The sequence below is a fragment of the Alexandromys fortis genome, unplaced genomic scaffold, assembly GCF_014885135.2.
Source record: "Alexandromys fortis isolate MF-2015 unplaced genomic scaffold, M_Fortis_MF-2015_v1.1 scaffold_24, whole genome shotgun sequence".
Taxonomy (NCBI): domain Eukaryota; kingdom Metazoa; phylum Chordata; class Mammalia; order Rodentia; family Cricetidae; genus Alexandromys; species Alexandromys fortis.
In genome coordinates this window covers 11,330,340-11,338,721 of record NW_026067906.1, presented here as the reverse complement: position 1 = coordinate 11,338,721, position 8,382 = coordinate 11,330,340, and the positions used below count along the sequence as shown (strand labels likewise).

Here is an 8,382-nt window from a genome sequence, read left to right as displayed (position 1 = left end):
CGCTTGCTAGTTACGTCCCCTCGCGCATCCTTTCTCAAATGTAAAACCAAAGGGTCAGCCCCTCCCCCAATGGGCAGTGGTGGTGTACACCTTTAATCGCAGCACTCGAAAGGCAGAGGCAGGCAGATCTCTGTGAGTTTGAGGCCAGGGGTAGAGGGTTTCCACTTGGGGGACTTAGCAGGGATATAGGTGGGGTTACAGAAGCAGAGTATAACAAAGTGGTCATAACAAGGAGGTCATAACAACCTCCTGAAGCAAAGGTAGGGTTGCAAAGTGATGGTGGCAACTTTCTGAAACAAAGGCACAGTTGCTCTTTTCTGGGACAGGCAGTACAGAACCATTTGTAGTTAAGGTGACAGGTGGGACCTAGCCCAATCCTCGAGAAACAGAGATTTAACCATGAACAGGGATGAACCTAGTTTGTCTTTACTGTAAGATGACTTTCAAGCCCAAGATGGAGGCAGGCTGGTTCATTACTAAAGAATGAGATTTAACTCCCATTCTTTCTGTTGTTGCTGCCAACTGTAAAACAAGTTGACCCTACACAAGTCTATCTACTATCTGAGTTGATCAATCACCTCCCATTTCTTCTATCTTCCTTCTTTCCTTTCTTCTTTTTTTTTCTGAATTTTGCTCTTTCTATGTAAACTAAGCTGGCCTGGAACTCACAGTAATCCTCCTGCTTCTGCTGCCTGCATGCTAGGACCAAAGGTATGCAGCATCACACCCAGTGCCCATTGGTTCTTAAGGAGAATTATTATTTTTTGAATGGTTGTAGTTGTACGTGGGAGTCATGTTGTTGAAGCAGCTTTGTCAGTAAGATCAGCAAGTTTTTCTGTTGTGGTTTGAGTTTTGTTTTTACAAATTTTTTTTTCCGTTGTGGTGGGGATGGTCCTATGGATTGAATAGCAGGACCGCACATATGCTAGGCTTTGCCACTGGGCTATAGCCCCAGACCATTGTTTTCCCTTTCATCTTCCTCTTCCTCCTCCTCTTTTTTCTTCTTTTCTACTTTCTCTGTACCTTCCCTATTTGAACTCAGCTTACAGTTAAGATACATGACCATAGCTATTACTCATTTGTGTGTGTTTGTGTGTGTGTGTGTGTGTGTGTGATATACATGTGTGAGCCCACAGGTCAGAGGACAATGCTGTGGCTTGGTTGCTCCCTTTCCACTCTTACCTGGGTTTGGGAATTGAATTTGGGTTATCCAGCTCGCACAGCAAATGCTTTACCTGCGGAGCCACCTTGTGGGTTCCATCCCCATTGTTAGAAACAAGATTATCTATTGAGTCATCTCCCCAGCCTCCTACGATCCGTGGAAATATTTTCCCTATACTGAGAATTAAACCCAAGGCCTTCTTCATGTTGAGCAAGCACACTATCTCTTAGATAACATCTCTAGACCTTCCTCATTTCTTTGTATCTTATTCAGAAACCGGATCTTGCCATGTTGTCCAGACTGGTCTTGAATGTGGCAACCAATCCTCTTGCCTCCGCCCCCCAGATAGATGGTATTGCAAGCATTCAACTTCATGCCTGGCCTCTATATTTTTTTTAATTCAATGAATTAATTTATTGGTGGATGTTTTATGATTATTATGTGTGTGCACAACATGTATGGGGGTATTTGTGCCACAATGCATATCTGAGGTCAGGGGACAACTTTGTAGACTTAGTTCTCTCTTCCTACCTTTTCTTGGGCTTTGGAAATTGAACTCAGGTTATCAGGCTTGTCCAGCAAGTACATTTATCCACTGAGCCATCTCATCAACCCCTACTAAAGCTTTAAAACAAACACACACAAACACACACACACTCACACACACAGTGGGTCTCACTATGTAGTCCTAGCTGGCCATGGAACTCTATATGTAAGCCAGGCCAGGCTAGAAGTCACAGAGATCCACCTACATTTGCCTTGAATACACTGGGATTCAAAGGATGAACCATGCCCAGCTATTGCTGCCGTCTTTGCATGAATCACTTGTCAGGGGAAGAAAAGCCAGGAAGAAAGCCCCTGGGAACTCATATTGGCCATTCACTAGCTCAGCCTGAAAGTGACACATGTCAATTCTTTCCTTGGTTGTTCTTTTTTGGGGGGGGGGGCATATTTGTTTTTGTTTCTGTTTTTTGAAACAGCATCTCACGTAGTACATGACCTGGAAAACCCATGAAGTCGAGAAGGATGATCTTGAACTCTTGATCCTCCTGCCTCTGACCTCCTAAGTGTGGGGAGCACCGGTATGGATACCATACCGGACTGATACGTGTCATTTCTGCAACATTTCGCCCATAAGATTGAGTCCCCCAGCTTTCAGCTTGCAGGAGCACTGAACGATGCCAGCCACTGCATGCACACAGCGAGGAGCAGTGAGTGCTGCTTAACGAAGCAAAACGCACCGCGAGTAGTTATTATTGTTGTCTGTACAGGTGAGGAAATGGAGCGTTACATCCAAGACAAATAACTCATCCAAACTGCACAGAGGGTTAGCTGGGGAGCCAGGACGTGAGGCTGCATAATCCAACCAGAGCTTTCCCTTCATCCTTATCTTCCCCTGTCCACCAGCACCACACCGGAAGGCTGGCGGAACCCAGAAACCTCCGGGGATACTTAATTCAATCATATAAATTCAGTTCATTCTCTCTCTCTCTCTCTCTCTCTCTCTCTCTCTCTCTCTCTCTGTGTGTGTGTGTGTGTGTGAGAGAGAGAGAGAGAGAGAGAGAGAGAGAGAGAGAGAGAGAGAGAGCATGAATGCCACAGTGCAGAGGAGAGAGAGACAGAGACAGACAGAGAGAAAGAGAGGGAGGGAGGGAGGGAGGGAGGGAGGGAGGGAGGGAGAGAATGCCACAGCGCAGAGAGGGAGAGAGAGCGAGAGAGAGCGAGAGAGAGCATGATGCCACAGTGCACACGTGGAAGTCAGAAGACAACTTGCAGCCTCTCCTCCCACCATGCGTGTCCCAGGGATGAAATTCAGGTTATAAGGCTTGTGAGCAATCACATTTATCTAGGGAGCCATCTTGCCAGCCTCACATATGGTTTGAAAGTCAACCTACACTTTGTTCTGGTATTGCAATTCAGCCTGGATGGGGCTTGGCCGTTCTAAGCATGGAGAAGCACTTCCAGGTTTTTGACTGTGACATAAACAAGTGAGACAATGGTGGTGATTAATTTTGTATACCAAGTTGGCTGGGTCATGATGCCCAGATGCTTGGTTAAACATTACTTAGGATGTTTCTGTGATGGTGTTTTTGGGAGAGATTAGCATTTAAATAAGTGGACTTTGGGTAAAGCAGAGATTGCTCTTCATAATGTAACTGAACCACATCCAATTGGCTGACAGTCTTATTACACCAAAGACTGACCTTCCCAGAGCAGGAAGGAATACCGTGAGGATATTTTGCCAAACTGAAACCCTAATAGGTCAACCACAGTCATGTGTGCCAATTCTATAAAGTAAATATTCATCCCTAAATGGCTACATGTATACATTTTATTGGTTTGGTTTCTGTGGAAAGGCTTAAAAATTAGTCTCTATAAGGTGCAAGCCAAAGGATGAGGTGGAGCTGTGGAAGATTGTCTTCCAGACAGTGGCGTGATTGTATCACTCTTGGGCTCACAGTCACTGGGAACAATCACCTAAGATCTGCACACGACTGAGTCTGTCATGAGAGAAGAGGGTTTACAGGGTCCCACCCTCTACCGGGGGATCTATAGTTAACGGTTGCTAAGACAGAAATAGTTTTTCTGTGGTGTACTCACCGGGCAGGTGTCCGTATCACTGGAAACATGCCCTTACCCATGCTCCTGGGAGCAACACTTAAAGCAACTCACTGGGGCTGGGGGACAGGGACATGAAAGTTCAAAGGCAACAAGCTGAGCAGAGGATGGAGATAAGTGGGGGGTGGTGAGAGTAATGGGGTGAATATAATCGAAGTGCATTATGGACATGTATGGAAATATCACGACGAAGCTCATTGCATGTGATGTTAATAAGGACATAAAGTTAGCCTCCTCAAAGAAGGCTAGAAAATGATTCAGATACTTCCCTTTTTTCAAAGATTTTTGTTTACAAGCAGTTGTGAGTCCCCCCACCCCCACCCCAATGTGGGTGCTGGCAACTGAACTTGGGTCTTTTCCAAAAACGCCAAGTGTTGTTAACCACGGAGCCATCTTTCTAGCTCTGATACAGTAGGGTTGTTTCCAGGTAGAGATAAGTTTGAAATATCTTAAGTTGAAAGTACATTTAATGCACCTAACCTTCTGGTCCTTATTACCTAGCAGTGTAGGGAGAGCTTTTGTTATGTACCCCACAGCCGCTGTGCAACACGGGCCAGAACTGCGCTCTACATCACGAGCCCAGGGAGAAGTCCAAATTCAAAACCTGAGGCATGGGTTTGTTTCTGTGGTGCTGAGGGATTCAGGCCAGAGCCTCCCACATGCTAGTTAAGTATGGTTCCTATTGAATGGATGTCCCTATCCCACCAGCGAGAAGTATAAAATCATGAAGTTGAATCGTTTTAAGTAAGGCACTTCGTGCAGCAAGAGCACCCCCATTTCCTTTAACCCTAAGCTACCTAGTGAATCGCAGGACAGTCCCAGAACACCCTATGGAAACAAGGTGATCTTTATTATTCTTTCTGTAATACAGGAAGTTAAAAAGCAATCAGTTAGTTATAAAGACAGGAAATACTGAAAGTCCAACCCCAAAGCTCTAGCCCGGAGAAACCTTGGAATGTGGTTTATAACCTGTTTTCTTAGAAGAGTGGAATACTGAAAGTCCCACCCCCGAACTCTAGCCCAAATGGACCTTAGAGTGTGGTTTTACAGTCTGTTTTCTTAGAAGAGTGTTTCAAATATTTTCACAGATTCAGGGTGTGAATGAATGTGTGACTAGGCCGACTCCTCAAGGTCTCTACTGGCTCTTCAAGTGCAGGAGGCTGCCCTCCCTGATGGCAGAGGACTCGGCTCCCCAAGATGGGAGAGTTACCTGAGGGCCAGGGTCACCGCACGAGAGAAATAACTTGTCGCCTTTGCTGGAAAGGGCTCACTCACCTTCAACATGCTGGACCAAAAGACATAAAGTAGACGACAGGAGACGATTGGTTTCGCAAGGAGGAAGAGAAGCCAACAGCTGCATTCCAGCTATGGCTGTATGGTCAAATGACATTGTATGGTGGTCAGACAACAAAGAGTTGAACGTGAACCACCCCCATCTTGTTGCAGAAGCTGTTCCCTTCTGTGGCATTTGAAGTCTAGGCGTCATTGTGTAATGATCTTAACAGTATCAAAACATGATTTGGTTCCTAGGCCATTTTTAGAGTTTATGTTCAAATAAGGGGCTAGGCAAATGCAAATTGGCTTTTAAAAAAAAGAGAGAGAAAGAATAACGAGACAAGTTTCTTTCTCATGTAGTTGGAAATGGGCTGAAGAAGTTCCCCATAGTGTGGCAATAGGTGCCTTGGCAGGACAGGCGCATGATGGAGGTGCACTTGGAGCCGCTTTCTTCCTGTGTCTAAGTGTCCTGAACCATGCAGAACTATCAGGGAGAGAGCTCCAGCAGGCTCCCGTGTGGGCAGAGAGATCCAGTCTGGGGAAGAGGCAGAGCCTGGTGTGCCTGTGTGTACACGGCTGTGTGCATATGGACCACGCTAAGACGCGAATCACATTGAGCGGAAGAGCCCAATGTGCCTGTGTGCACATAGCTGTGTGCGTATGGACCGCGCTAAGATGCGTCTCACACCAGATGATCTTCTACTGTCAGAATTTTTGTATTTAATAACTCACTATGGTTCTGATTTGGCTTATAGTCGTTATTTCTTTTTAAATTCTCAAATGTGTTATAATAAAATATAAAATCAAGGTATACACACATGAATACTGAAAACCCAAACAGTGTAGCACAGACAGGCCTTAGCATGTGGTTTTATAATCTGCCTGCTTAAGAGTGCTCAATTATTTTCACAAATTCCAAGTGTGAATGTGTGCCTAGGTGTTAATTACCATTTTAAAAAGCATTCAGCTGTCTCGCACAGCACAGTGCCAACAGACAATCCTAATTTTAACATTTTTCCTTACAGAGAGTGATTTTTCCAAGTATTTAGTTGCCCCCTGCTGGCCATATAAGTACAGAATTCCTTTTTTAAAGTTCCCAGTAGATTGATCATATTTAATAAAGATAAGCTTCTGAAGAAGTGTATTTACCTTTTAAAAATACATTGCGGGGCTGGAAAGATGGCTCAGTGGTTAAGAGCGCTGGCTGCTCTTCCAGAAGACTGAGTTCAATTCCCAGAACCCACGTGATGGCTCTCAGCCATCTGTAACTCCAGATCTGATGCCCTCTTCTGGCCTCCATGGACACCGGGCAAGCTCATGGTGCACAGACAAACATGCAGGCCAAACACCTGCACATAAAATGAAAATATATGTTTAAAGCAACCAAACAAATAAACAGAAACTATGTTGGACCCTCACTTTGACATCACATATGTGAAAATTGGAGCAATACAGGGATTTGCATGGTCCCTGTACAAAGAAAACATGCAAATTTGTGAAGTGTTCCTTTTTTTTATAATAAAATTCACTTCGTTGTAATGAATTCACAAGTAGAAATATCACACGGCTAGATCAAGGCAGCTACTCAAACACTTGTCCAGGCTAACCTCTATGTAGCTCGGGGAACTTCCATACAGTTAGAATGGGCATTCTGAAGCTGGGAGGTCCACTTTGGGTTTTACACTTTCATGATCAGCTCAGTTACAATTTACATACTTATCCGCCACAAAAGAAAGGGAATAAAACATAGCTTGACGTCCTCTTTTATGACTATTTTCCATTATTGATCTTCTTTCTAAATGTTATACTATATCCAAACTTACAGGCATTGACGCACACACATGCACACACACACACACACACACACACACACAATTAGCTAAGATCCATGCTTGAAAGAGAATGTGTTTCTTTTCTTTTTCTGAGATTGGGTAACCTCACTTATTGCTATATATTCTAGGTTCATTGATTTTTATGAAGACTGTGTGACTTCATTTTTCTTTAGAGCTGAGAACATCACACACACATATGCCATATTTTCATTATACATTCATCTGTTGAAAGACATCTAGTTTGGTTCCGTTTCTTTGCTGTAGTAAATGGAGCAGCCGACAAGATGGATATGCAGTGTGTCTATGGCGAGATATGGAGCTCTCGGAGCGGTATGCCAGGAGCAGAACAGCTGGGCCATATGGCAGCTCTGTTTTTGTGTTTTGAAGAACCTCCAAACTGATTTCTATAATGGCTGTATAGTCTGTGCTTCTACAGCAGTGGATAAGGGTTTCTCTTTCCCTAAGCTTAAAAGTGTGTGTGTGTGTGTGTGTGTGTGTGTGTGTGTGTGTGTGTGTGTGTGTGTGGCTTAGAGACAGGGTCCCACATATTATCAAGTTGCCCTCAAAACTGGCTGTGTAGCAGACAGAGGATGACCTTGATTGAACTTCTGATCCTCCTTCCAAATCAGAAGATTATAGGCATATCCTATCCGGCCTAGAAATATTTTTTATCTTTGTTCGTTTTGTTTTGGGACAGAGCCATACTCTGTAGCCCAAGCCAGCCAGGAACTTACTAAGTAACCTAAGCTAGTGTCAAATTCACAGTAATCCTCCTGTCTCAGCCTCCTGAACAGGATTACAAGTGAGATCCGACACACGTGGCTTTACTCAAGAGTCTTAGAAGACGTGTTGCTGTGCGGGTGGTGTGGTGGGGCGTGTCCTTAATCCTAGCACCCAGAAGGAAGAGGCAGGTGGATCTATGTGAGTTTTGAGGCCAGCCTGATCTACATAGCTAGTGTCAGGACACTGTCAAGAAAACAAAAAACAAAAAGAAAACAAAAACAAAACAAAATAAAAAATAACAACAACAGATTATTATGCTGTGTCTTCTTGCATCTCTCTAGCTCATCTTGGACAAGAGTCTTAACTTTCTCTTATTTTACCTGTATGCCTGTTTGCCTGCCTGTGTGTACGCATGTGCACCATGCGCGTTGCTGGGCCTCTGAGTTTCTCTCGATACCTGACACTTCCTTCTCTAAAGATGACGTAGAACTGACACTGAAGAAACTGCATAGACCTAATGTTCATGACTTGGCAGCCCTGATACACATTGCGAAATCCTCCTGGCATATGACGAGCACATTCATCGGTCCCCCAGGTGTCTGTCTGTCTGTCTGACACTTTGTCTTTCAGGCCTCTCCTACTCTCAAGTCCCTACCTGTCTTCTGTCTGTCTCTGCTGATGGGATTGAGTTTTCTATTAAAAAATAATAATGTTTAAATTCAGTAGTTTGAGAGTAGGATGAGATATGGGCACTGGCCTATAGCCCCAGCT

At 44.3% G+C, this 8,382-nt stretch overlaps 1 pseudogene; it reads left to right on the top strand.

The window, feature by feature from the left end:
- The first annotated feature begins 6,476 nt into the window (after positions 1–6,476).
- On the top strand, positions 6,477–6,571 carry LOC126497548 (uncharacterized; annotated as a pseudogene).
- The last annotated feature ends 1,811 nt before the right edge of the window (positions 6,572–8,382 follow it).